The sequence below is a fragment of the Balaenoptera physalus genome (assembly GCF_965194825.1).
Source record: "Balaenoptera physalus genome assembly, chromosome: 2".
Classification (NCBI taxonomy): Eukaryota; Metazoa; Chordata; class Mammalia; order Artiodactyla; family Balaenopteridae; genus Balaenoptera; species Balaenoptera physalus.
In genome coordinates, this window is record NC_138883.1 from 36,520,050 (window position 1) to 36,547,977 (window position 27,928).

General features: G+C 42.2%; 1 protein-coding gene across 5 annotated transcripts in view; it reads right to left on the reverse strand.

Annotated features, from left to right (window-relative positions):
• Positions 1-5,700, reverse strand: part of FUT8 (fucosyltransferase 8) — a 311,319-nt gene extending 305,619 nt beyond the window's left edge. For 3 of the 5 annotated variants that reach the window (XM_082451691.1, XM_082451689.1, XM_082451692.1), the window contains exon 1: positions 1,875-3,076. The gene's annotated coding sequence lies outside the window, so the exon portion shown is untranslated. Of the gene's footprint in view, positions 1-1,874; positions 3,077-3,124 lie in introns of those variants that run through there. The other 2 variants (XM_082451693.1, XM_082451690.1) reach the window with 1 other exon arrangement.
• Positions 5,701-27,928: the final 22,228 nt, after the last annotated feature.

Below are 27,928 nucleotides of genomic sequence, written 5' to 3' on the forward strand. Positions count from 1 at the left end.
CAATTCCTTAAAATAACTAGTTAAAATTTTTAACCAAACACTGTAGAATGTAATCAGAGGAACTGTTTTTTCAATTCCATATGTCTCAAATAAAACTGACTTGTAGGAAAACAACTTCAAGTGACTTTCAATTTAAGAACATCCTAAAATACAATCTATATAATGCTATATTTTATGGAAATTATTTTGAATCACTAGCCTAATAAACCACAACATACTCTTCATGTTAACTCACTACTTGATCAAAGACACATTTTGCATGTTTCTGCAATCTATGCAACTTTCATTCCAGCTGTTCAGCAATTCAAGAATTCTCAGTTTATAAAGCAGGAAAAGGAAAATTCATGCCTCCAAACCATCCTTCTATGTTCCTTAAATCCTATTCATTTCTAAGTCCCTGCATTTTTACATACTAAGCTGTAAAATCACAATTTCAAATGTTTGAATTCCCACCCTATCCCTACTATTGTAGTAGTTATAAATCAAGTAATTAAGACTCTCTATATACATTTTATGGTATATTTCACAAGGTTAGCAATGTATGCAGCCTTATTATACGGCATAGGATTTTAGGTTAATTTTAAGTTATTTTGAAGAAGAGAGAATACAGCTTATACTTCAGTAAAACTCTATAGTGCTGCAAATTTCTCTCCTAAAATGTTTCTTATATGATGCACCCTTTAAAAGAAGTATGCATAAAGACAAAATTTAATCAAGAAAATAAATATGCACTTAACCCCAAGAATAACAGGGGGAAAAGAAACTATAATTAAACCTTGCCTGCAGTTTCTAAAGACAGCCAAGCCAAAGTTCAATCAGTTACTTGTGATGAGTTTAATTGTAAACTGATAGAAAACTTTTGTAGAAATTTGGTCTGCGTTCCCTTGAGGTTTGGGGTTTCTTTAGGAGATTCTGGCTTTCCCAGGTCCACTTTCTTTAGTTGGCTTAAGTCAACTGTAAATTAATTCAAACATGGCAAGAAGAAACAACACCTCTCCCTGCCTCTATCCAAGGCCTCAATCAAAAGTCTAATATACAGCAAAACGCTAAAGCTCACCAGGGATAAATTTTAACCATGACACTGCCATTTAACTGAAGAAATACACTGCGTCTCCGACGTTCTGTGTGGCTGAGGATTGCAAACCCCGCTGTGAGAGAAAAACAGGTGCTGCACACGACAGCCCACTCACTCTTGCAGGACAAACCTTTAACTAATAAACAGGGACTCATTTAACCTTCCCAAATAAGTTTAGATACTCTAAAGCCGCAAACTCATCATTTCCACATCAAACGGGGGTGCAGCGGCACTCACACCGTGCAGTGCCCTGGCACTGGCCCCTCGCCTGGAGCGGATCTTTGCACGGGTCCACTCCCCGATTTCCAGCCGAAGAACCCCTCACGAAAGCCCCTAACGCACAGGCATGCTCTTCCCCACTGTCTGTGACAACATGGAGCGAGTTGCTGGCGAAAGGGTAGGCAGGTGTAGAGGAGAGAAGAGGGACACCTCCCACCCCCGCCCCCATCCCTTCTCCTCTCCTCGGCTTCGGCCCCTTCCCTAACCAAGGATGCTTGAGGCCGAGGGCAGCCGCCGCGCCGCTCCACGTCCCGGCCGGGGCGGCAGGCGCCCCTAGCCCCCTGCCCGCGCCCCCCGGGCAGCGCAAAGGCACCCACCAGAGGGTCCCGGGGGCTCCCTCCCCACTTTCCCCGGAGCCGCTGGATAAGCAGCAGCAGTGGCAGCAACAGGCCCGGGGGTTGCCTGGGGAAAAAGAGCAGCGACGGCCGTCAGGCACCTCCCCGGAGCCTCCTGAGATCCCGCGCTTGCCCAGCCCCAGACCCCGAGACGTGCGGGGCCCGGCTCCCAAACGCCCCCTTACCCGAGGCGGGAGCAGAGGCGGTCTCCGCCGTTCCCCAGTCGCCGCCGCCGCCGCCGCTACAGCCCTCAGCCGCAGCTGCCCCGCGTTGGGGTAGTGGGAGGGGTGGCTGGGTGGAGGATGCTATTCCCGACTGAAGGGAGAGGAAGAAACGGAAACAGGAACCGCCGCCGCCGCCGCTGCTTAACGGAGCCTTCGGCGCCACTGACTGAGGGAGAGCGCGAGGCGGCGCGAGCCAAGCAGTCGCTGACAGCGCGAGACCGAGCGCGAGCCGGGTCCCGGGTGCGCGACCCCGAGCAACGCCGGCCCCATTCCGCAAGGAAAGGAAGGGGACGGGTCGGCCGGGGGCTGGGAGGGGGCGGCGGTGGGCGGGGGCCTGGAGCGTAGGGAAGCCGGCTACTCCGGTCGGTCGGAGATAACACGCGCACGCGCCGGAGCGGCTCTGACAACGAGCGCAGGCGGGGAAGCCTCGGCTACAGCAAGCGTGCGCGCGCGAATGGGGGCGCGCGCCCCTCAGCGTTCCAGGCTTCTAGGAGAAGGCGCGCATGCGCTGGCCGCTGCCACCTACGGGGACCCCGGCATGTGCCAGGGCTTCTCCCTGCCCCCTTCTCGCCGCGCCCGTTGATAACGTAGCCGCAGCATCCACCGCCCGGCTGAGTTGCGGGCTACAGCGGGACCCGGAGACTTCCAGCAGGGCAGCAGCTGTGCGCGCGGGCGCCGGCTCCGACACGAGCGTAGGCCGCCCTCTACCGCCTGAAGGCCGGAGGCTAAAGGGGGCGCAAGTGGAGCCGGGCTCTCCACTCCCGGGAGCGCCACCTCCGGGGAATGCCGTATTCTCTACCGCCGGGAAACGGACCGGCCCGTGCCAGTTCTGCCCGCGGCCCTAAGGAGCACTGGTATTGGAGATGTGGAACAGGCTCCTTGCTACTTTTCAGGAGTGATCGCTGCTGCTCAGCCCCTGCAGCCCAGGTCTGGCCGCTCCGCTGCAGCTTGCAGCACGATCATAGAATGGCATCGCAGCCACATGCGACTAGCGAAGCCCTGTTTTATCTTGTGAGAGCTGGTCTTCCACATTCGCCCCGACAGAAAGACCCACCCCCCCCCCTCCCGCCACGAGGGCCCGAGTTCGGTGCCTGGCCTCTCCCCCGACCCACGGCTGCAACAGCCCCTCCGAAGCGGAAGTTTATTCAGTACGGGAAAGAGAACATGGGGCGGGGGTGGGGGAGAGGGTTTTTCCCTAGGATGCTTCCTACCCGCTCGGACTCGGGAAATTCCTGGCGCCCGCGATGCAGAGCAGTGGGCCGAAGAGCTAGACCAGTCAAGCCCAGACGGCGAGCTGAGCCGGAGGACCTGAGCGCGCAGCCCAGGCACACAAAGTAGTCGCGGGCCGAGGCGGGGGTGCCATGGAGGCCAATCAGAGACGCGAGCACGTGAGTGGAGTGCGAGCCGGCCAATCAGAGGGTGGGAGGATGAGCTTCCCGTACCGAACTCTTCCCTGTAGCCTGCGGACCCAGATCCCAAGCCTGGGGTGCAATACCTCGGGAAAGGAAATGGTGCTCTAAAGACAAAAAAATTATATCTCTAGACTTGGGTATTTTTAAGTAAATGCCTTAGGTACTTATCCCAGAGCAAAGAGTGGCAGCCTTTTGCATGCCGCGTATGAAAGGATCACAGAAAAGAGACTTAAGAGGCAGTGGTCTGCCAAGATTGCAATCTGCCTAAAAACACTAATAAATTTACGTTTATTGACACCTTTTTATAGGCCAGGAACTGTATTACAGAAATACAAATAAGATGCTGCTGATTCAAAGAAGAAAAAAGTTCCCTGTCCTCAAGAAGTTCAGTTTCCTCTGAAGAGGTTTGCTGGACCTTATGACTGGTATTTATCCTCAGACCTTTAAACAAAAAGCTCTCAGCGAAGTGGTAGTTTCCAGTCATTTTTATGATTGTTATCTCCCTGTAAGAAGAGAAATTTGAGAGAAAAGAAGAGTGACTTATCTAAGGTCACACAAAAATATACAGGCAGAGCCAGAATGATACTCTAGCTCAGAGTTTAGACACCATCATTCAACCATCATTTATCTAACCCATGGTTGCTATCCTCCACTGAAGAGGTTTCTGCTCTAAGCTTATAAATTGAGCAAAATTCTGCTATAAGAGCCACATACTTTAGTTTTTGGAACTTATCAGAAATTTTAGGCTTATGCCATAGTAAGATAGAGTAAGGCCAAAGTCTTATCAGTCAAACTCTAGGTAATTTTTAGAAGTCAGAGATGAGGTGGATATTTACTTTTTAATTTAAACAGCACTTTAAAAAAATATTTTAGCAAGCATGTTTAACTTTATAGCTTACCTTGTATAATATTTTAAGAACTCCAACTTCAAAGCTTTAATTTACATTTGCCTCAAAACATCTGGGTTTTTTAATCTGGGCTTCATTTTTCCTTTCCAAAAACCTAGGAATTGAAATATTTATATTCTCTACCTCCTTCTGCTAAAAAAAAATTTAAAATAAAATATTGTGTCCAAGGAATGTTCGTCTAGGATTTAGTGCACTTTAATAGGGTGGCATAATATATATTGAAACACGAAATAACTTTGGTGTCTCTAAAATATACTCAGAAACTAGTTCTTCAGCAATTCGGATTGTGTTCTGTTGAGTCAGTGTGCGGCACAGCCTCTGACAGAACACTGTTATCAAAGCCCTTTCCAGGACATGCCCAGCATGTAGATGCCACCTCAGAACTGGAAGTATCAGTTAAACAACTGATTTGTGAGAACCAATCTTTACACATTGAGGTCCAGGCCAATAATGAATTTCCAGGAAATTCCCAACAATTCCAGCTTTTAAAAAACACATTTCTTTTACTCTCACAAGAGAGATAATTACTGAAACTCTGCCTTCTTCTTGCTAGGTTAAATTTCTGACAGAGAAAATATCCCCAAAAGATTCTAAACATCTCTGGCTACCAGAAGACATCTCTGTCAAAGGCTGTTTTCTCCATAAGCTCCAGCCTCCCCCTCTGCTTCTAGGCCCTCTAGCTCTTCTTACCCCAGCTGCCTGCCTCTGCCTCTCATCATTCCTAGTTTCTTATATTTGCCTGAGCAAGCAGAATTGCTCCACCACTTCCTCCACGGCTCCCTCACCAACTAGGTTTTACGCCTATCTCTGCTTATCTGAAAACTTACAGGCAAGTTCTGCTCAACAAAACATTGTACAGAACATTCTTCATGACATGTTGTACTGAGAACTAATAGAACCTTGTCAGTACATTATATTCTTTTTCATAAGCCTGCGTGAAATTCTTAGTCATCAACCAGAGCTGTGGAGTCTTGCGGATGGGGTGAGGAGGAATCAATCATTAGACAATGGAAGAGATCAACATGAAAGTTAGTGAGTACATGAGTGGCCATTTTATTGAGAGATTAGCTAGATCAAAGTTAATGAACTTGAATACTATCACATTTCCAAAATTTTGAACATTCATGTAGGAACTAGTTTGAAATTGACTACCATTTCATTAATGACTATAATAAAAATAATAGATGAGGTGTAATATTGCTGAGTGCCAGGCCCCATAATAAGCTCTTTACCTCCGTTATTTAACTCTCAAATCAACCCTTTGAGGTAGGCCCCTTATTACAATGGTTGGGGGGACCAGAGAGAAAGGTTGAAGAGGCTCTCAGGAGGTTCAGCAGCAGCTACTTACCAAATAGTTTAGAAAATTCTCCATCTCTGTCATTGTGAACCAACTGAATATCAGCCCTAGAAACATTCTTTTTTTTTTTTTTTAATTTTATTTATTTTATTTTTGGCTGCATTGGGTCTTCGTTGCTGCACACGGGCTTTTCTCTGCTTGTGGCGAGCAGGGGCTACTCTTTGTTGCGGTGCGCGGGCTTCTCATTGCGGTGGCTTCTCTTGTTGGGAGCACCGGCTCTAGGCGCACGGGCTTCAGTAGTTGTGGCACACAGGCTCAGTAGTTGTAGCTCACGGGCTCTAGAGCGCAGGCTCAGTAGTCATGGCGCACAGGCTTAGTTGCTCCACGGCATGTGGGATCTTCCCAGACCAGGGCTCAAACCCATGTCTCCTGCATTGGCAGGCGGATTCTTAACCACTGCACCACCAGGGAAGCCCGCCCTAGAAACATTCTTAATAAATTTTAATTGCTCTTGTTTTCTAATTGTTGCTCTAGCTACGCTTTACTTAGAGGATTCCTTTTTGCAGCAAATCATCCAAAGGACAGCATTGTTATTACTACATGCAAGAAGGTGTGACCTTGAGATAATCATTTTACCAATTTGGGCCTTAGTTTTCTCATCTGCAAAATAAAAGAGTTGGACTAGATAAACTTTAGTTGTTTGCCAGTTCTAAAACAATAAATCTAGCTAGTTTGACACACCATTGGCAGTAACTACAACAATGAAATATGGAAAAACCATCCATACTTTCAAATCCAATAAATATTTTAAGTCACTTTTGAGCCAACTCCTTAAATAGAAACTCTGTCTAACTACACCCACTCGTTAAAGAGCCAAAGCCAGTCTTTCCAATCAGAAGGTTAAATAAAGTGACTGATGTAAAGACTGATGAAACTGGCCAAACTACCCCTCCTTGTGACTTGCCTCCATGGCTGAAATTACTGTCTTCTCCATTTAGGATAAAGTATCAGATAGTTCACACTGTTGATTTCTTATTCAACATCTACTCCTGTTCCTTCCTATAGTGGGTTGTGGATAAAAGTGGTATGTGTCACTTCCAGATAAAACACCTAATTGCAAGTATAAGTCCATCTACAGTTACTCTTCCCCAGTCTCAAGACCAGCATTGTTGAAGATGATACAGCCTCTGTCAACCTAGGTCCCCAAGAAAGAACAATGTGGAACAGCCCACCTCCCACCCTTATCAAGTCAGAATGGATATATAGTTTGAGTAAAAACTACACCTTTGTTGTTTAAGCTACTGAGATTTGGGGGGTTTTTTGTTTTTTGTTTTTATTGCTGTGTGACCTAGAATCTAAGTTATGCTAGGTCCTAGACTACCCTAATTATTACACCTGAAAACCATTGTAGTCCTGGGGTAAACTGGCCCCATCAACTGAAGGGAAGGATTTTGGGCCCATGCTTTGGGGAGAAGATTCTCTCTTTCCTACCATGTATGAACAGGTCAGCCTATAACCCAGATTGCCACTGGCAGCAATCTAACAACCACAAGAGGAACTAAACTTAGAATGAAGTCAACACACTAAGGATGGCAAACAGAGAGAAGAACACTTGAAGATATGATTGAGCTGAAGGTTATATCACTCCTGAAGGCTAATCTTCTGTGGACTTCTAAATCTGCAAAATAATTATTCTGCTTGTTTGTTTCTCCAAAACGCTGTAAGCAGAAAATACACCTTGAATATCGTTAATTTCATCACAGTTCCTAACACAGATCTAGCTCAAGAAGCAGTCAAAAATATTGGATGAATTAAAAATTTTTAAAATATAATAGCTCATACTCTTGCCTTCAGAAATAAAATATTACTTGCATTAACAAGGGGGAAAAGTAATTTGATTCAACTCAGTCTTTTTACAGGTGAAGAGAAGACCCAGGTACGTTACAAAATTTATGAAGTTCACAAAGCATTGTTACGGCAGAACTGAAGGGGAAAAAAAACCTAATAATTGCTTCATCAGAAATGACCGTAGTCTGGGCATATACCCAGAGAAAACCATAATTCAAAAAGACACATGCACCCCAATGTTCATTGCAGCACTATTTATAATAGCGAGGTCATGGAAGCAACCTAAATGCCCATTGACAGACAAATGGATAAAGAAGATGTTGTACACATGTACGATGGAATATTACTCAGCCATAAAAAGTAATGAGATTGCGTCATTTGTAGAGACGTGAATGGACCTAGAGACTGTCATACAGAATGAAGCAAGTCAGAAAGAGAAAAACAAATATTGTATATTAATGCATATATGTGGAATCTAGAAAAATGGTGCAGATGAACCAGTTTGCAGGGCAGAAATAGAGGCACAGATGTAGAGAACAAACATATGGACACCAAAGGGGGAAGCGGGGTGAGGGGGGAGCATGGGATGAATTGGGAGATTGGGATTGACATATGTACACTAATTTGTATAAAATAGATAACTAATAAGAACCTGCTGTATAAAAAAATTAAATTAAATTTTTAAAAAATGAACATAGTTTCCAACTCAAGATGGAGAAGTAATGAGACAGTAGTAGACCCTGGTAGTTAAAAACTTTGAAGTTAAGACAAAAGTAGCTTACTTATTAGCTGTATGATCTTGGAAAAGGTACTTAACCTCCCTGAGCCCTGGTTTTTCCATCTGTAAAAGAGGATAACAATCTCTAACTCATAGAGTTGTGAGGAATAAGTGACTCAACATATAAAAAGCACTTAGCGGGCTTCCCTGGTGACACAGTGGTTAAGAATCCACCTGCCAATGCAGGGGACACAGGTTTGAGCCCTGGCACAGGAAGATCCCACATGCCACGGAGCAACTAAGCCCAGGCACCACAACTACTGAGCCTGACCTCTAGAGCCCGCGAGCCACAACTACTGAAGCCCACGTGCCTAGAGCCCGTGCTCCACAACAAGAGAAGCCACTGCAATGAGAAGCCCGTGCACCACAACGAAGAGTAGCCCCCGCTCGCCGCAACTAGAGAAAAGACGGTGCGCAGCAACAAAGACCCAATGCAGCCAAAAATAAAATAAATAAATTTATATAAAAAATAAAAAGCACTTAGCAAAATGCCTGACACATAGTAAACATTCTATATATTGCAGCCATATCAAAGGATGTTTATTCATAGCTAAATCAACTTTTTTTTTCATTAAGATAGATCCTGTTCTCCTTTATCATTTATTTAATTCAGACCGCTGACCTAAGTTTTTCCATAATATATAATTATAGTGTAGTCTGTACAATTGTGTAGCCAGTATACACCTTTCCTATAAAAACGCTCCTCCCATTTCACAATTCTATCATATGATGGCAGCTAGAGAAGTCATATTACTGCTGACTGTCCCCTTGACCACAGCTAATTGGTCAAGAGGTGGATATCAGACCCAAGATGAACCAAGGAAGCCATTCCTCCAAGATTTTTAGACTTTGGAAGAGAGGTCATGCCAAGCCTCACCTAGATATAAAATCTGGGAAATGTCACTGGACATGTTTTTTTGCCAAGTGGAAAAAACACATTCTGTATTGAGAAAATACAGTCAATGGACAGGAAGCAGAGAGGATGCAGAGAATGTCTGTTACACTGGAATTCCCAGTTCCAGGTTTTCTTGATCATTGGCAGAATCTCTGCCTTTCCTTCTGCTTAGGTTTGCCTCTTCCAAGGGTTTCCCCCATATTCTTCCTATATATTTCCCATTTTGCATAAGCGAATTCCAGGTGAGTTTATTTTAGATGCAGTTAATGTAATGATATGCCATATGTTATCATAAAATAAAAAGGGAAAATCTTAGATTCATTATCTTTATTGACAACCTGAATGATACCTCTAAGAATATGATTGTCAAGTTTATAAAAATGAATCAATAAATTTTTATCAAATGCCAACTATAGGAAAAGTACCTGTGGCAGAGATTTCAAATTACCCCCTCTTATCTATTCTCTCATTCCTTCATGGTCCTATTGCCAATCAACTAAAATCTTACATTTCCCAGTCTCCTTTGCAGTGGGTGTGGCCACATTACTAAATTCTGGCTGTTGAAATCTAAGCGTTATATGGGACTTCTATTCTTTTTTAAAAGAAGTCATAAAAAGAAAGGAGTTATACTCTTCTTCAGCCTACTCTCCATCCTATTACCTGGGACATGATATGATGACTGGAGCCCTTTCAGCCATCTTGGACCATGAAGGGGATAGCCATACCATAGGTATAGAATAATAGTGAGTAGGAAAGAGCCTGGCTCCCTGACAAATTTGTGAACCCTCCATGCCAATCCTGGAGTGCTTACCTCCAAAATTCTTTCATGCAAAAAAGAAATAAGCTTCTATCTTATTTAAGCCACTATCATCTAGGTTTTTCTGTTACATGCCACTGAACCTAATCCTGATACAATGCCATAGTAGTTTGATAAATTACATTGAGTTAAGTTGGATTGTTCATGCTTTGCAAAAAGAGAAACAAATCCCAAAATGTTTGAAAACATTTGAAAGAAATGTAACAAAGACAAGTACATGCTACTACTATATTTTAAAATTTTAAACCAAAATTAAAACTACAGTCTGGGGAAGGATGGGATAGGTGAAAGAGAAAGAATTTTTTCAGAGACAAAAATTCCAGCCAAAAAAATAATTACCCCTGTCAAAATGTTATAAATACTTGCTCCAGTAAGAGTGAGCTTCGCTGAAGTCACCAAAGTTCCAATGTTCCACTTTACAGGGGCAACAACTCTATGACTTCACCCGAGGAAACATTGGGTTCTGAGGGGAAGAACTAACTCTAACCAAACTGACAAAAGATTGAAATACCAGAAGGCCCCTTGAGGGCAGAGATCCTGCCTATCTGTCTTGATCACCCCTATGTAGCATATTTGTTGAATGAGTTCATTCATTTTCATTGCCATAGACCTGCCAAGGGGAAAATCAAGAAAGTAATAACCTCTGGTTAGTCAGGATCTTCTACAGTTTCCATGGGAACAAGGCAGTATAGAGTTGTGGTTCAGAACGTAGATTCTGACTATATTTGAATCCTTGCTCTGCCACTTAATAGTGATGAGACCTTGGGAAAGTTTTTAAACCTCTGTCTTATTTTTTCATTCATGTAAAATGGGAATGATAATGTTATCTACCTCATCCATCGGGTTGTTGTGACTGTATAATGAGTTATTACTTATAAGGCTCTTAAGAAGAGTGCCTGGGGCTTCCCTGGTGGCGCAGTGGTTGAGAATCTGCCTGCCAATGCAGGGGACACGGGTTCGAGCCCTGGTCTGAGAGGATCCCACATGCCGCGGAGCAACTGGGCCCGTGAGCCACAGTTACCGAGCCTGCGCGTCTGGAGCCTGTGCTCCGCAACAAGAGAGGCCGCAATAGTGAGGGGCCCGCGCACCGCGATGAAGAATTGCCCCCGCTTGCCACAACTAGAGAAAGCCCTCGTGCAGAAACGAAGACCCAACACAGCCATAAATAAAATTTAAAAAAAAAAAAAAAGAACAGTGCCTGGCACAGAGTAAGCACACAATAAATGTTAGCCATTTATAGCTCTACAAAAACCCTGAGCTAAAGCAAGCCTTTGTGAACACTACTGTCATTATCTGATCTAAATCCAAAGTCAAGATAACATGAAAACAGAATCTCAGGAAGAAAAAAAAAAATGATTGACAAGATTTCCTGGACCAAAGGCTGAATGTCATTTCAGTTCTGCAGTACATGCTACAACACAACTGTTGGTATTTAAAACAAAGAGTAAAGATTCTAAAAACAACCCCCTATAAATTGTGCTGGCATGATTTACAAGTAGACTTGTAAACTCACACAGATAGGGTCAAGTGGGGCTAACTTATATGTATTTCAAGGTTGATCATTTAGGTTTAAAATACATTCCCAGTCTTCTGGGCTCTTACACTCACATATCAAACAGCTGAGAAGTCCATCCAACTTCCAGAGAGGGAAACCTTGTTGGGTCTTCACGTCTTTCTGTACTCAGTCACATCATAGGTCTTCTGGCCTTCAGTCAGGTATTACTTCTGGTCCAAACTACTGTGCCAAGGTCGTGGAGGTTGCCCCTTCAGCAGGGGGTATGGGCATGAGCATGGCAGACCCTTTAGTAGAGGCAGGAGGTGGGCAGACAAGAATTGACATCTCTGGTACCCAGCTGTACTCCTTTCCCTTGCTTTCTCCTTCAATTTTTTACAACTCTACTAATCCCTCTAATGTTCACATGTAGCTCTTACAACTCTATCCTTCTACTTAGCAATTCAACTCAATCTCAGCCTTCATATTGGCCTATGAAAATTCCCCAGTCCAGTAAATTTGTTTCTAGTAAATGTCAGTCTTGATTTTGTTTATGAAGTCAGGTGGGCTGTGTTGGAGTTTGTCTCCACGTGGACCATCGAGCTTCCCACCAACTAAATAACTTGCCTGCCTTACAATGGTCTGACCACAAGGTGAGCTCTGGTCACAAGGAGAAATCATAATCTGTGTAAATGCAACACCTGGCTCCTTTTAAAAACAGCAAAAAGGTAAAAGCCCTACGATAATGGGACGAAACTGTCTTCACATAGGAAAGACATTTTAAAAGCTAATCTCTAGACAAGTTTTATTAAAAGCTAATGCTATCATGTGTTGAAACAAAGAGTTTACGAATGTCTAGTATATAAATAGTAGCAATAGAAGTCATATAGCTCTGAATTAACAACAAGGGAGACTGGAACTAATGTCTCTGCCACACGCAGCAAATGACCTACACAATCATACGTGGCATGGCTCTGGATGCAATAATTTAAGAAATAACCAAGAGATGAAATGGATAGCAGGAGGTGAATTTCAGAAATTATAAAAGACATGATAACTGGTTAGGTGAAAAAGTGACCAAAGATAAGTGAGATCTGAGGCTTGAGTGAATCATTATTTGATACCATTAATATAATTCATGGTTGAGTATAACCACAATTAGAATTCAGGTCTTCTGATCCCAAACCAAATATTCTTTTCATTCTGTCAGGCTCAATATTTCATTTACAAAAAAGCAAAATTATAACAATCACTGAATCAGATGGATTTATCATTGTTATCCCCAGCGTCTGGAATAGTGCCTGGCCTCTTGGATGTACTCAATGAATAGTAATTGACTGAATGGATGAGTGAATGAATGAATGAAGAAAGTGGAATTTATTTCCACAGAAAGGATCTGACTAAATAAAAGAAGTTTTGTCTTTACATGTTGCTAGATCTTACAAATGGTTTCCAATGAATTTCTAATAGCTTTTAATAGCTATTTTTAAAGGATCGTAGGAAACCTTATATATACTTATGTCCACATTCCTAAATAATAGAAGAAATCCAATTAACTTTGTCCTTCCTTTTATAGGAGTATTCTTCATTTTAAAAATAAGTGCCTAGGGCTTCCCTGGTGGCGCAGTGGTTGAGAATCTGCCTGCCAATGCAGGGGACACGGGTTTGAGCCCTGGTCTGGGAGGATCCCACATGCCGCGGAGCAACTAGGCCCGTGAGCCACAATCACTGAGCCTGCGCGTCTGGAGCCTGTGCTCCGCAACAAGAGAGGCCGTGATAGTGACAGGCCCGCGCACCGCGATGAAGAGTGGCCCCCACTTGCCGCAACTAGAGAAAGCCCTGGCGCAGAAACGAAGACCCAACACAGCCATAAATAATTAATTAATTAATTAATTAATTATTTTTAAAAAGTGCCTAATAAAATAATCTATGCAGTCCTTTCACTTTTAACATTCTGTGTGCCTCTAAGAGAAAATGTGCTTGATTAGTTCTCCTCCACAACTTACAATGAATGAATATGCCAGCTCCTCCCAGATAGATATGGCTGTGGTGGCCATATTTTTTTCACCAAACGGAGTGAAACTAAATCTAACAACTAAACCTAATACTTAAATATGAATTTTCCTGAAAAGTCTAAAACATATGGACACGATAGGGATAAGTCTGAAATATGTATTTAAAGTCTGCATTATAGTTATGCTTTCTCACAACCATGCCCTTAAAGTGTCCTTGGCTGTATATCAGGGCTGATGTTGGCCAATACTGCAAAATTCTGATTAGTCAGGAGCCTATTTTAATTGTCTGAGCCCATGTAATAGTATTTTGAATATTCAAGGAATATATTTGTCATCTATGAGCTTAACTTAGTAGCAGGGAGGCTAAGTGAAGCTCTGGTAAACAGGATTGCACACAAATAACTTTGATTTTGTGGTAGGAGAGTTTTTATCCTTCCTTCACTCTCTCCCAATTACTACTTCCCACTTTGCTCATCAAAGGACCTGGGATAAATTTTACATTCATCACATCAAATCTAGAACTGCACTATCAGCTGCAGATGAAGACAATTTTTAAAAAAATTTTTATTGGGTTATAGTTGATTTACAATGTTGTATTATTTTCTGCTGTACAGCAAAGTGAATCAGTTATACATATACATATATCCACTCTTTTTTAGATTCTTTTCCCATATAGGTCATTACAGAGTATTAAGTAGAGTTCCCTGTGCTATACAGTAGGTCCTTATTAGTTATCTATTTTATGTATAGTAGTATGTATATGTCAATCCCAATCTCCCAGTTTATCCTTCCCCCCCCTTTCCCCCTGGTAATCATGTTTGTTTTCTACATCTGTGACTCTATTTCTGTTTTGTAAATAAGTTCATTTGTATCATTTTTTTAGATTCTACATATAAATGATATCATATGATATTTGTGAACTAAGACCAATTTTTACAGGTAGAAACTAACCTGAATAGTTTTGATTTTGGGGGGTTTTGTTTGGTTTGGTTTTTTGGTTTTAGGCTTAAGTCAGTCATGCTCTGACAGTATCATGGACCATGTAATATCTGGAGAGTCCTCCTGTATTCATGACTCATAATTTTCCACTTATATAGTTCTAGAAAAACCAAACTGCTGGGTATGGATACTCATTAAATTGCTTTGCACAAAAGAAAGGATATTGCTCTTTTTATTACAGTCAAAATGAAAACTGAATAAAGTGTATCAGATTTCCCCTAATATCCCTACAATCTTCTCCAACTGCTAGAATCATCTTCCAAAGCTTTCTACACTCAAGAGCACCTCAAGTTATTGTCCTCCTTTATGTTTCCCAACCTCTTTGGTAGTCAGGTTGGAGCCAGATTCTAGCCACTAGGATGTGGACAGAACTTATTTAAGTCACTTCCAAGTCTGGTCATAAATGCCCCTGTGAGAATCTCCAGCTCTTTCTGCCCCTGCCTCGGTGATCTTGGAGCTTGCATATTCCACATGATCTCACGCTAAGATAAAGGGAGGCATCCCAGATCCCTGAGTGTCCACTAGGAGGAAAACCACCCTGCAGGCATTGGACGGTGACATGAGCACGGAATAAACCTTTATTGCTTTAAGCCACTAGTGTTAATTAACCAACAACCATACTGGCTGAGAGGATAATGGGGAGCTGAAATCCACCTCCTGTCTTAATTACCAAACCACATGCCTTGGCACAGTCTTTTACCAAAATGAGTGAGCTTGTCTGCATCTCATCCTCTTCTGATTCACATACGGATGCCATAGGACTAGCATGGCCCTGACTGAATCCCCACTCAATTGATCATCCTGCCTCCACTTTGCAATCCCTCTATAAGAGGCTGCCAGATTAATGCTTCTAAAGCACAACTCTGATCATGCCATTTCCTGCTCAGAAACCCCTAGAGGAGCCCCACTGCTTCATGGATTAAGGCCCCAATCCTTAACATGGTCTCCAAGACCCTCCACAATTCATTGAACAAATCCACCTATGCATCCTAGTTACTACCTTTGTCTTCTCACCCCTCTCCCCCCCACCGTGTTCTCTGGCTCTGGAAGCCTGCATGGCATGAAGCCAGGAGCTCCCTCAGCCTGACTCCACAGAACAGGCATTCATTTTCCTAGCTTATGGAACCTCCACCTTCACTAACTCCGAGAATTTCCATAGTATAGAATTTCTTCAAGGCTTCCAAGCCTTCTGGAGTCACCTTTTCCTTTAATATCCAGATTCAAAAGCTCAACTTTCATCCTGTGTATTATAAGGGCACCTCCATCTGCTTATTTGTGGGGGGAGGGGGAATCTGTCTCACAGTTGCTCTTGAGTTCTTAATTCACTTTACAGCCTGCTCCTCCATTTTGGCTCTGCAGCATAACAAGAAATCAGCTGTATTCTCACCCCTGGTTGGACCCTACTTGTGAGCAGTGTGTCACTAGCAACTCTTCTTACCATGAGGGAACCAAGAGGTGAGGGAAAGACAACAACATATAATACAGCTACTCCTACTCTGTGTAGCAGCTAGGATTCGCAGATGAGATACAGGATGTCTAATTAAATTTGACTTTGAGATAAACAGCAAATCATTTTTTTAGTATAAGCACATCCCAAGTATTGCATAACATACTTATGCTAAAAACTTATTTGTTTACCTGAAATTCAAATTTAACTGAGCATTCTGCATTTTTATTTGCTAAACCTGGCACCCCCAATAGAGGCCTCCCTTTCGTTAAATTCTTGAGCTTTGGTTCAGACTAGGGGTGGGGACGGGTGGAAGCAGGACTCTTCCGGCCAATGCATAATCCACCAAAAACACTGCCGTTTTAAATAACATTTCCCCCCTCAACGAGTGTTTTTCTCCCTGTTATTCATGTGTTATAGTAATTTCTACACAGTAATATCCCACATATGACAAAAATAAGCCTCGTGAAGTCAGGAACATTATTCTTCCTATTCTTTCATTGGCTGGCTGGACCTTGGAGCCATCTTTCTGGCACTGACTATCTACTTGCTACATTAGCGTTTCAAGAATTCAAAACCAGCAATAGCACCAGAAATTTTAAAGCAGATAACAGAGTCATAAGAAAATGCCTTGGGCATCCTAGCACTTTTTCTGACTTACATTACGAGCCATGGATTTTTAATTTTGGATTTGCACATGTTTCCAAATATCTGCCCACGTCTTCCAGGAAATATTTGGCTGGGTTTTACCTGAGGTGCATCAGACACTCACAGGAACACAGGTTATGCCTAGAAGTCATTCTTTTAAGATAGCTTGCCAGAGATGTAACTCTCTCCCTCAAACATAAAAGGTAGCACCTCCACTTGGTGGGTGTTATTTCATTCTCTTCTAAACACACTTACACGTTACCTGCAGCCTTGGAATGGAGCAAACGGGCCATGAGTTGACATCTTGTGAATCTCACAGCCTCGCTGTCCAGCTCCTGAACCCTGTGCTTTCTTGGTTGCTCATCTGGAAGCCAGAAAGATGGGTGGGTTAGATTATAAAGGCTAATTAAATACTGTAAAATGTATATAGGATCATTAGAAACAAATTGCCTTGTTCTTTCTCTCAAGCACCCATATTCAAGCAGGCATTAGGCTCCACAGTCATTAGGTATCTAGCACGATGATTCTTTCCATAAGGAATGGGAAATTAATCACAGCCATGGAGGTATCCTGTACATTCCTAGAGTAATAGTAGAAAGAGTAGGTGTGGTCTGGTTCCTTTAAACACATAATCTACAGATGGGGAAATTTCCCAGACTGCTTTATGGAAATCTAACCCTTTTAGAGAATTTCAGTTACTTCACTAAAAAAATATGTGTACATATATATCCAGTAGCAAAATTTTTTAAACTAGATAACATATATACATCATAAAAAAAATTCAAAGGATATGTAAAAGGACATAAAAAATTTCAAAGGATATGGAAAAGTCCCTCTTCCATACTGTCTCCTAATCTTCCTCCCCTGAGGTATCAGTGTCACCAGTTTGTATATCTTTCTAGGTGTATTCTCTGAATATACAAGCATGTATGTATATGTTGCCTTCAAACAGATTTAATTCCTTTTAAAATCTTCTTTATTGTAAGAGTATAAAATATATATAGTGATCTTGGGGTTTTTTTTTTAACTTAATAATATTATCTTTGGAAGCATTCCATATTAGTGCATGGCACTCTGCCTCAGTATTTTTGACTATTGTATAATATTTCATTACATGAATGTACCACTAACCAATCCCAATATTGATCGACTTTTTGTTTGTTTCCAACTTTTGCTATAATAAAAGCTTTTCAATTACTTCTCCCTGTTAGGAAAATGGCTTCAAGTACTACTGAGCTATTCAACAGATATTTATTGAACACCCATCCAATACACAGCACCAGGCCCTGTAAACAATAATGAAACTAAGAATATTCCTACACATTTCCCCTTCTTCAAATTGTTTGGTCACTTTACATGTGTGTGCTCTGGAATTTGTAATCGTCCCTCCCAGGTCTGTAACTAAAGACTCCTTCTTCATCTATTAAAACACTAATCTTCTCTTCTAAATTTACTTTACTGTGGCAAAGTGGGAGTTCCATAACTACAAATCTTTTAACTATCACATCAGAGACTATATATCAATTCTCTCTGCAAAGATACACCTGTGCTTAATTTAGAATTACAGAATTTAAGAGACAGGGAAAAACCTAATGATCACACAAACCAACCTCTTTATTTTCTAGATGAGAAAAGTAAAGCTAAGAAAAGGAGAAATGGCTGGGCCATGGCCAAACTCTAGCTTATTTTTCTGATACAAATTGGTTCAATCTACTCCCCCATCTTCCATTTAAAAATCAAAACTGATTTTCACTTGTGGCCATGATGGAGTAACAGGGACCTGATTTACCCTCTATCTTAAACAAATGGAAACCAGACTAAATATATATAAAAAACTGTTTTCAGATATTAGACAACATGCAGCATAAGACAGTCATCTCTGAACAAGAAAAACACATGACGTGAAACTATAATTGCCCCAGCTTACTGCCTAGAGAGATTCCAGGCTACAGCACAGGCAAGGGGACCCCACCAAGCCTGGCAGCTTCCCTGAAGTTAAGAATTCAGATTGGCTAAGGTAGCTAGAATTTGTAGGGTAGGAAAGCTGCACAGAGAGAGACAGAGAAGAGAGTTCTGGAGCTCCGCAGGGCCTGCCGCTTGAGTCTTGAGCTGAATACTGATCAGCACACGTGTGTGAGGAAACTACCTGGGGACAGGAGAGAAACACCTGAAAGGAGCAATTACTGGCATTCACACAGGGCTGGAAATAATCCACGTTCCCAACAGCCTGAATGGAAAAACCTTCTAACACATTGGGTGTCGTGCTGAGTACTCAGAAAGGTATTGCCTCATTAGCAGGCCAAGTGAGCCCTATATTAAAGGCGGCTCTGCTTCTGCCCATCAGAGTTTAAATGCAAGCCTCAAAAAGATCAAACTGTTTCCAAGTAATTTCACTCTGTCCCAGAACATAATTCAAAAATATTTAAAGGAATAAACCCTCTCCCCCCAAAAAAGTCCAGCCTCAAACAATGTGAAATTCACAATGCCTGTGATTCAATTTTTTATCGGTACTTCTTCTTTAACCAGGCATTCAAAATGAAGCAGGAAACCCCAGAATGAGGAAAACAAATAAATCCTTCAGTAGAAACAGAGCCAGATATGGCACAGGTGATAAAATTAGTAGGCAAAGACATTAAAACAGCTGTTACCAACAGCTCTTATAACTGTGCTCCATATGTTTAAGAAAGTAGAGGAAGGAATGAGCTTGTTAAGGAGAGAAGGAAGATTTTTTTTTTAATGAAGTTCTATTCTTTTTTTAAATTTTATTTATTTATTTATTTGATTTTTGGCTGTGTTGGGTCTTCGTTGCTGCACACGGGCTTTCTCTAGTTGTGGCGAGCGGGGGCTACTCTTTATTGCAGTGGCTTCTCTTGTTGCAGAGCACGGACTCTAGGCGTGCAGGCTTCAGTAGTTGTGGCATGCAGGCTCAGTAGTTGTGGCTTGCGGGCTCTAGAGTGCGGGCTCAGTAGTTGTGGCTCAAGGGCTCTAGAGTGCGGGCTCAGTAGTTGTGGCACACGGGTTTATTTGCTCCACGGCATGTGGCATCTTCCCAGACCAAGGCTCAAACCCGTGTCCCCTACATTGGCAGGTGGATTCTTAACCACTGCACCACCAGGAAAGTCCCAGAGAAGGAAGATATTTAAAAAGACCAAAGTCGAGCTTCCTAAGATGGAAAATTCAATATTTTAGATGAAAACTCTGAACTGCTATGGGAATTATAATTTTTGCCATTATTTCCATCTTATCAACACCATAATGAAAATAATATTTTCACTGGGTCTAAAAATACTCCTTTTCATATAAAAATCTCAATGTGTATCAAAACCATCAATGTAGAGTAGTGTTTGCACAGTAAAAATATGTTAGCTGCACTCACTATTGGTATTTATAAAGAACAGAGCAGCGCACAGCCTTTTCTATATGTAAAACATGTTAAGCCAAGCATAACTTCTATTCAGAAGTGTTTAAAGTCCAATGAAGAACAAAAAATTGGGTTCTGTGACTTCATTTTTAAGCTTGGTACATGTGTAAATTAAAGAAAAACGTTTTATATGTACCACTTAGGACATAAAATAAAGCTAGAGATTTTTAGACCCTTGCCAGGATCAGTGATGTCAGTATTCCCAACAATTTGTTGATGAGCTGCAGTCTAAAGTACCTAACCTAAGAAATAGAGATAAGAAGAAGGAGAAAATCAAGCAAGAAGCAGAAGTAGGACCAAAAAAAGGAACTCTTATGTGAAGTGGGAACAAATGTGAGGACTGTGGCTTACAAGTGTATATGAATCTCCCTAACAGAGGCTGAGAAGGAGATAACATGAAAATGCAATTAAATTTAACCAACAGTTATTGAGTGCCTGTTATCTGCAATACACTGTACCAAATGAAGTACTATCCCTTTCTTCCAGCAGCACAAAATATGATGCAAGAGATGGATGCAGATACATAAAAAATCGTATCATAAGTCAGATTGATAGCTGCAATAACGTAGACGTAACAACAGCTAAGGGGGACCAGAGGAATGAAATAACTGGTTCTTGGGGTAGGAAAATAAGGGAAAACTTCACATAATAGGTGACATTTGAACTGTGTGCTAAAAGACACAAGGGATTTTACTATATATAAATGGGGATGATGTGGTTATCCTCCATTTAATTCCCCCCTCCCTCATACCACCATTTATTCTCTGCCTCCCTCTGCCCCACTTTTTAATCAATAAACTGCATCATCTGCCCATTCTTGGTGGTTGGCTGGCTCCTAGTTGACTTTGGCCAATTAAAGACACCTGCCAGAGATTAGCGGGAGGAGGAGAGTTTGGGGTGTTTATTCACTGTCCCCTCTCTGCTTCGGCACTGTGGTTTGGCAGTGGCTCTAACCCTCCCTGCCTACAGTTCCTACTGATGGCCCTCTCTCCAAGGCTTCAGCTCTCACTGAGATGTGGTAATGGTATTTCACCCCCTTGGCCTTTGAGCCTACAGAAAATAAGAGCATCCCACTCTGTTACTCTATGGATGTCTCAGCCACTCTTGTAGCTTCCCTTTACCTTGACTGTATCTCTGTGAGTCGTCCCTTTGTTTGAACCGTCTGAGCTGAATGCAGTCCTAGACAGAGAGAATAGTATAAGCAAAGGCAAGAAGGAATATATGTCATGATTCAGGAACCATGACTGCATTACGGGGAACCTCATGGGGTGGGAATCTAGGCTAGAAGAGAGTGGTTTTAGAGAATTGGGGTCAGATTGTGAGGGCCTCACTAAAGAATTCGGGCTTTATTCTTGGGTAAGCGTAATCCAATGGTGGTTTTTATTCCCCCCAGTGGTGGTTACTGAGTGGATACAATCAGGTCTGTGTTCCAGGAAGATCTTTCTACTAGCACGTGGAGGATGGAATGAAGAGGAAAGAGACTGCAGGCAAAGATGCCAAGTAAGAAGTTACTGCAACAAGGTCCTAAAATGGGGCATAGGATGGTGGTAGGGAGAATGGATTTGAAATTGGTCAGTATTAAAATCTACAAGGCATGGCAAATAAGTGAATTGAGCGGCAAAGCCAAAGAAATTTTTAAGGTTGACTTCTAGGTCTCCAGCTTGGGATAATGTGAGAATGGTAGCCCTATAAACACAGAGACAGAGATTCTTCGAATGGGGAACATGAGTTTGATTCGGATCACCCAGAAAGTGAAGTGCTGTGGAGCATTCAGTCTGAGATGCTCAGCAAAGAGCTGGAAATTTGGGTCTATGTATCAGGAGAATGTAAAAACTAAAGATAAAAATAGATATTCTAGAGCTATGGTTCTCAGTCCTGGCTGTACTTGAGAATCATCTAAGGAGCATTTTAAAAATAGATGCCAGGACTTCCCTGGTGGCACAGTGGTTAAGAATCCGCCTGCCAGTGCAGGGGACATGGGTTTGAGCCCTGGTCCGGGAAGATCCCACATGCCGCAGAGTAACTAAGCCCGTGCGCCACAACTACTGAGCCTGTGCTCTAGAGCCTGCAAGCCACAACTACTGAGCCCACGTGCCATAACTACTGAAGCCTGTGTGCCTAGAGCCCATGCTCCACAACAAAGAAAAGCCACCGCAATGAGAAGCCCGCGCACCGCAACAAAGAGTAGCCCCCGCTCGCCACAACTAGAGAAAGCCCGCAGGCAGCAACAAAGAACCAACGCAGCCAAAAATAAATAAATAAATTTTTTTTAAAAAGCATCTGTTTAAAAAAAAGATAGATGCCAGGGTTCAACCCCAGATCAATCAAATCCAATTTCTTGGTGGTCTCAGAAATCAGATTTAATTGGTATGGATTTAATCAGACATGATTGGATTTAATCTGGGTTTGCACTTTAAAAGAGCTCCCAGGTAATTCTTATGTGCATCCAGATTGAGAAACACTAATCGAACAAAGTAGGAGCAACTAAGAATGGGTACTTGAGGACAGCAGCATTTAAGCTACTGACACGGGAAACGATAGAGTAGCAGATAAAGATAAAGGCAGTCAAAAGAATTTAATCAGGAGAGTAGCTAAGCACATCACATGCCATGAACAGGTGGAAGAGGAATGAGAAGTCATTACTGATCTCTGGGAAAGCAGTCTTAGTCGCTGCAGAAGCCAGCTTGCAAGAGGCAAGGGGCAGATTTTAGATGAGGAATTGGAGGGAGGGAGGGTAGACTACTCTTTCAAGGTTGGCTATGTAGGAGAAGATAACCGCTAACTTAAGGAGCAAAAGCGTTGAGAGAAAGTTTTTTGGACTTTAAGAAGGAATGCAGGGCTTCCCTGGCAGCGCAGTGCTCAAGAATCCGCCTGCCAATGCAGGAGACACAGGTTCGATCACTGGTCCTGGAAGATCCCACATGCCGTGGAGCAACTAAGCCTGTGCACTACAACTACTGAGCCTGCGCTCTAGAGCCCGCGAGCCACAACTACTGAAGCCCACGTGCTTATAGCCCATGCTCCGCAATAAGAGAAGCCACTGCAATGAGAAGCCCGTGCACCGCAACGGAGAGTAGGCCCCGCTCGCTGCAACTAGAGAAAGCCCGCGCACAGCAATGAAGACCCAACGCAGCCCAAAATAAATAAATAAATAAAATTTATTAAAAAAAAAAAAAGGAATGCATTAGTTGATGAAGGTAATGAAGATACACCGTAGAGAAGGGGTTACTGGAAGAGCATGGTTGCAGAGGAGCCTGGAGGGGGTGGCATCAAGGTTATCAGGGGAGTCAGACCAGGAAAGGCATACCAAAGAGACAGGTTTCATTTGAGAACAGTTGAAGGAGTTCAAGCCATTTTTTTCATAATGAGTTGGAAGACACGGGTGACTGCAGAGAGCAAAGCAGGCAGAAGGAAGAGGGAAACAGGGCAGAGAAGAGTTATTGAGAGCTTCCCACATGCCGGGGACTATGTCGAAATTCTACCAAGTTACCCCATTCGGTAATTAAATGTGCTTTTGAAGGACAAATGTTGTCAGATGGGGTAAGAAGCAAAAAATTAGGCTTGTTCTGCCCAGTTTCAGCCATCTAGTCACCTTGCTCCTCTGGTACCATTACTAATTAATGGCCCTTTAAAGCTTGGCCTGCAATTAGTTTTAAGTTAAATGCTCATTTCTAGCTGAATAGGGAAAGATTTCAGTTATGATAATATTTCCTTAGTTTAGTGTAAAGGGAAAAGCCATGGAAGAACATTTAAGAAAGAGAAAAGGCCAATTATTGGGAACGTTTCATTAGTGAGTGCAAAGAGAAATGGAGTTTCAAAAAGTTAGTGTTTAATGGTCTGAATTAATGGCAGTAAATATTTAGGAAGTAGAATTAACCTGCGTATTTTTAAGTTCCTCTTTTAAATGTAAAAATGTAACTTGAGTTTACAAGTCCATCAAGGGCCAGGATTGTGCTACCTCCTTCTACAATGCCTGAGCAATGGTGTGGACTCAGTGGGTAACAACTGAGGACTGAGCCATCGTACTTTGCCAGACCCTCCCATTATTATCCATGCCTTGTGGTACAGGCAAGCAGGCCAGCAAGCTAGATGACTTCCAATTTTCCAAATGCAAATGGAGCCTCTAGATGGGAAACTTGTGACATTGGCTGTCCTATTCTCTTAGAAACACTTTCCAAAGTTGGGATCAGGACCTTTAGTAGTAGCTGCCAAGGGTTTCCTTCACCGACATCCAGCAAACCAAACTGGGGAGTGGGCATAGCTGCAAAGAAAGGCAGAAGACTTGACCAACCTATTGGAACGAGCCTTGGGGGACCCCAGAAGGATGATCTCTCAGCTTCCAGAAGTTCAGTGGGAGTGGAGGTGGGGATACGGTTGCAGGAAGGCTGGGAAAGGCTGGGATGAACTCAAGGTAGCACCCCTATTTGCCTCTCCACAGCTTAAATACTGAACCACTATAAATTATTTCCAAAGCCATTCTTGGACCCCTTGCCATAGGCTGCTGAGCCTTGCCTTAAAAGACTATAGTGCCTGGCATGTAAAGAGGTTGGTGCTCACTAGATAGTTATTGAATGTTTGAACTTTGCTCACATGATTCCGCTTTCTAGTGTTCCTACATATTATTTGTATTTGTTTAAAATTTTCCTTGTAAAGTTTTAAGTATTACTATATTTTTTCATAATTCTTTACATTAAATAGTCGAAGAAAAATTTTGATGCTATAAGGAATAGTCACTACGTAGACAGGCAGACGTTTTCCTAATCGCCCTGTGGACTTATTTTGCCTATAGTCCTGAAAGTTTTTTAACATAGGTGTACTGAGGGAGTATTAATTTGAAACTCCAGGGTGTTCTGTCCTCTGTTTCCGAAATTAATAGCTTTCAAGTGAAATTGTTGTGGCTAGAAGACCTTCATGGGTTACATCACCTGACACTTAGTTAATGCATTCCTTAAGAGAACCCGTTATTTCTCTCCCAGAGGCTAGTTCTTCTCTATTACATCCTGGGCAGGTAGATACAAGACAAACATTTTCATTTCATCTCCATTCTAAAAGGTCAAAAGGACGATAAAATCAGAACTAGAACCCACACCTTTGGCTTTTTTGCAGATTTCATCCTATTTAACTTCTATCCACAGGCCTCCTGTTCCTGGTGGCTGGGATTATAGACAAACTGGCTTAAAATAAACCTCAGCTTTCTCTCAGCCTTTTCCTTAGCAGCTCATCTTCTTAATTCATGACCACACCAGCTTGGTCAAGTAACTCCTAAACTATAATAACAAGAACAGTAAACTTAATTTTATATGGGATCTTTCATACAGCTCCATTGCAAAGTGGTTTGCCAACTTAAGAGTTATAGAATTACAGAGCAGCATTACTGAATTAAATAATAAGTAACCACTGGTACTAATAATTAATTTATGGTCTAGCAGAACTGTCACAACTGAGGCAGCTCTCCCTCCGCCCCTGTCTCGTCTTTCCTTCCCCCTCCTTCCTCCTTCGGCAACAGCACCCAAACCAAGTGCTGAGATTGTTACATTAGTCACCATAAAGTCAAGTCATTTCTTTACTCTGTATCTTTATGACCTCATGCTATTAAGAATTTCTAACCTTTTTGGAGTTGCATCACCCCATCATGTTTAATTTCACAGCTGCTTCTCCTGATGTCATGCATTTGGTGGGAGGGTCTCAACTAGGAGAGATTGAAATCGCTCAGGAATTTGCAACAACCTCAGAAAGGCTCTTGCTTTTTGCCAAGTCAAGGTTGACAAGTACTGTTCTACCTGGTAACCTTGTAAAGAGGTTTCACTTAAATCAAGGGACTAAAACTCAGACACAACAGCAAGGTCATACTGGAGTCACATGGCAGAAATTGGGAATGGTTCTGTCTTTCCAGTGTCTGTGCATGGCAGCTTTCCATGGACACTCTGATCTCCGTGGTAGTTGGAAAGAATGCAAGAATGTTCTTATATAAACCTGAGTTAAACACCCATGTAGCTTAGATTTAACACGGAATGCCCATTTTATCACATTTACTAATCACTTACCTCCCTATCTACTGACACCTAGGCTCTAAGCTCTAAAGCAGGAATATGGGCTTTCCCTTCAATCAAAATAATGAAACTTGGTGACCAAACTCTCCAGGGCCACGAAAGCTGCTCCTTCTGTAAGATATGTTCTTGGGGCCAAAGGGAATTAGAACTTGGAGGCTTTTTACATTGTCTGCAGCAGCATGAGGGATAATTGTCAGTGTCCTCTAACTCTGATAAAATTGCCAACTTATCTGAATGAAATGTATCTCAATAACACTCCATGCTGGGGAGGGGGCCCCGAGCAGGAAGCAGCACTAACGTTTTATGTACCTTTTATTATTGTGTAAAATGATTAACTGACAATTTATTACTAGGTTAAGATACCAAAACAATTAAAATGAACATAAAAATCTAACATTGCCAGACTCTTCCAGACTACATGAGAGTAACTGACATATGCATCTTTCTCCTTCTCACATGAAACTCTTCACAGGAACTCAGCTGTCTCTCTAACACCTCCCTACCTAGAGGTGACAGGCAGGCCCAGGTCTGTGTCCCATCAAGCTTGGAGTTGTTTTTGTGCCAGGGCAAGAGGTCTCTTGGTTTTCCTGAAGATGAGCTTATCCACTATAGAATAAATCAGTGCTGTTTAACTGTGGACTGAACCAAGAGAGATTCCCAGTTCTTGCCATACATTCTTCCTGATTTTGTTTGGCTGATATTACCACCCAAACAGAAGACTTCCCGACAACTGTCCGCCAAATCCCACTGCCCTGCAATATCTGCTAGAGAAATAATCCATTGTGGAAAACTCTGTCTGCCAAATAGAACAGGAAATTTCCTTCTACAGAAAGTTCTTCAGTTTTACCCTTTGCTTTCCCAGAATGAATACAGACCTTTTAGATTCTTAAATTCAGAGGGTCTAAATCCCTAAGAGTCAGCATCAGACAGACTTGATTTTAATACCAGTGGCACCAGTTACTTGTTATAAGGCTCTCTGAGCCTATTGCATCATCTGTAAAATGGGGCCAAGTCTAGTGAGAGCTCATGGTACCCCTGCCCCATTCCTGCTATTCCCTTCCATTCCTTGACTATGGTGACTGTCACCCTGAATTTTACTGCCTACAATACTTGCCATGTGTAGCAACTAGTTTAATTATGATAATATGAGTTGGTAGAAAATAAATTTTTGAAAGTGATCAGACTAATTTTGCAGTTTCCTGGGCTCATTTCAGAGGGTGGTCCAAGGAACTAGGCAAAGACCAAGGTTCTCAGTCCTCACTGAGCCTTGGGAACCCCCCTCACCTTCCAACTTAACAAATGACCCTGGATGTTTATTTATTAGAGACTGAAGAGCTTTTGTAAACCAATTACCATGAGCAAACAGCACTTACTGTAAAGCAATAAATAACAGTAAACCCTACCCATATCTAAATTCATTGCTGTAAGCCACAGATTGTAGGGAATGGTTAGGTTTAAAACTCACAGTTGGTTAAGATTGAAGATTTATAGGCACTCTAGTCCAGCTCTCCTTGGGGAGCCAACAGTGTCAAAGTACCAGGTCTAGAAGGCCAAATAACCTGTATCAGTGTCACCTTTCGTGTTTCATTGAGGGCAGGGGAGAAAAGGGAGAAGAAGAAAAAATCCTGGGTTTATCCAAACACCTTTTTCCCAGGACATTTGAGTATGTAACACATTACAGGTATACTGACTAATAAAATAAATAGAAAAACCGTTGTTGTCCAGTTAAACATGGCACATTAAACACTCACATTTATCTTTATTCTCACAAAACAAATTCAGCAAAGGAATTTTCCAGTGACATAAACCCACAAAGACTAAAGTACACTAGATAAAGACACAGCAGATGAGAGAAACAATAGTCAAAGAAAGCAGAAAACTAAACTTACAGGAGAAACAATTAGTCTCAGAATTCCAGAAAGACTCAGACACTGGGGCAATGGATACCTCCAAAGGTCGGAGTGCTGGACAGGCCTAAAAACAGGAGG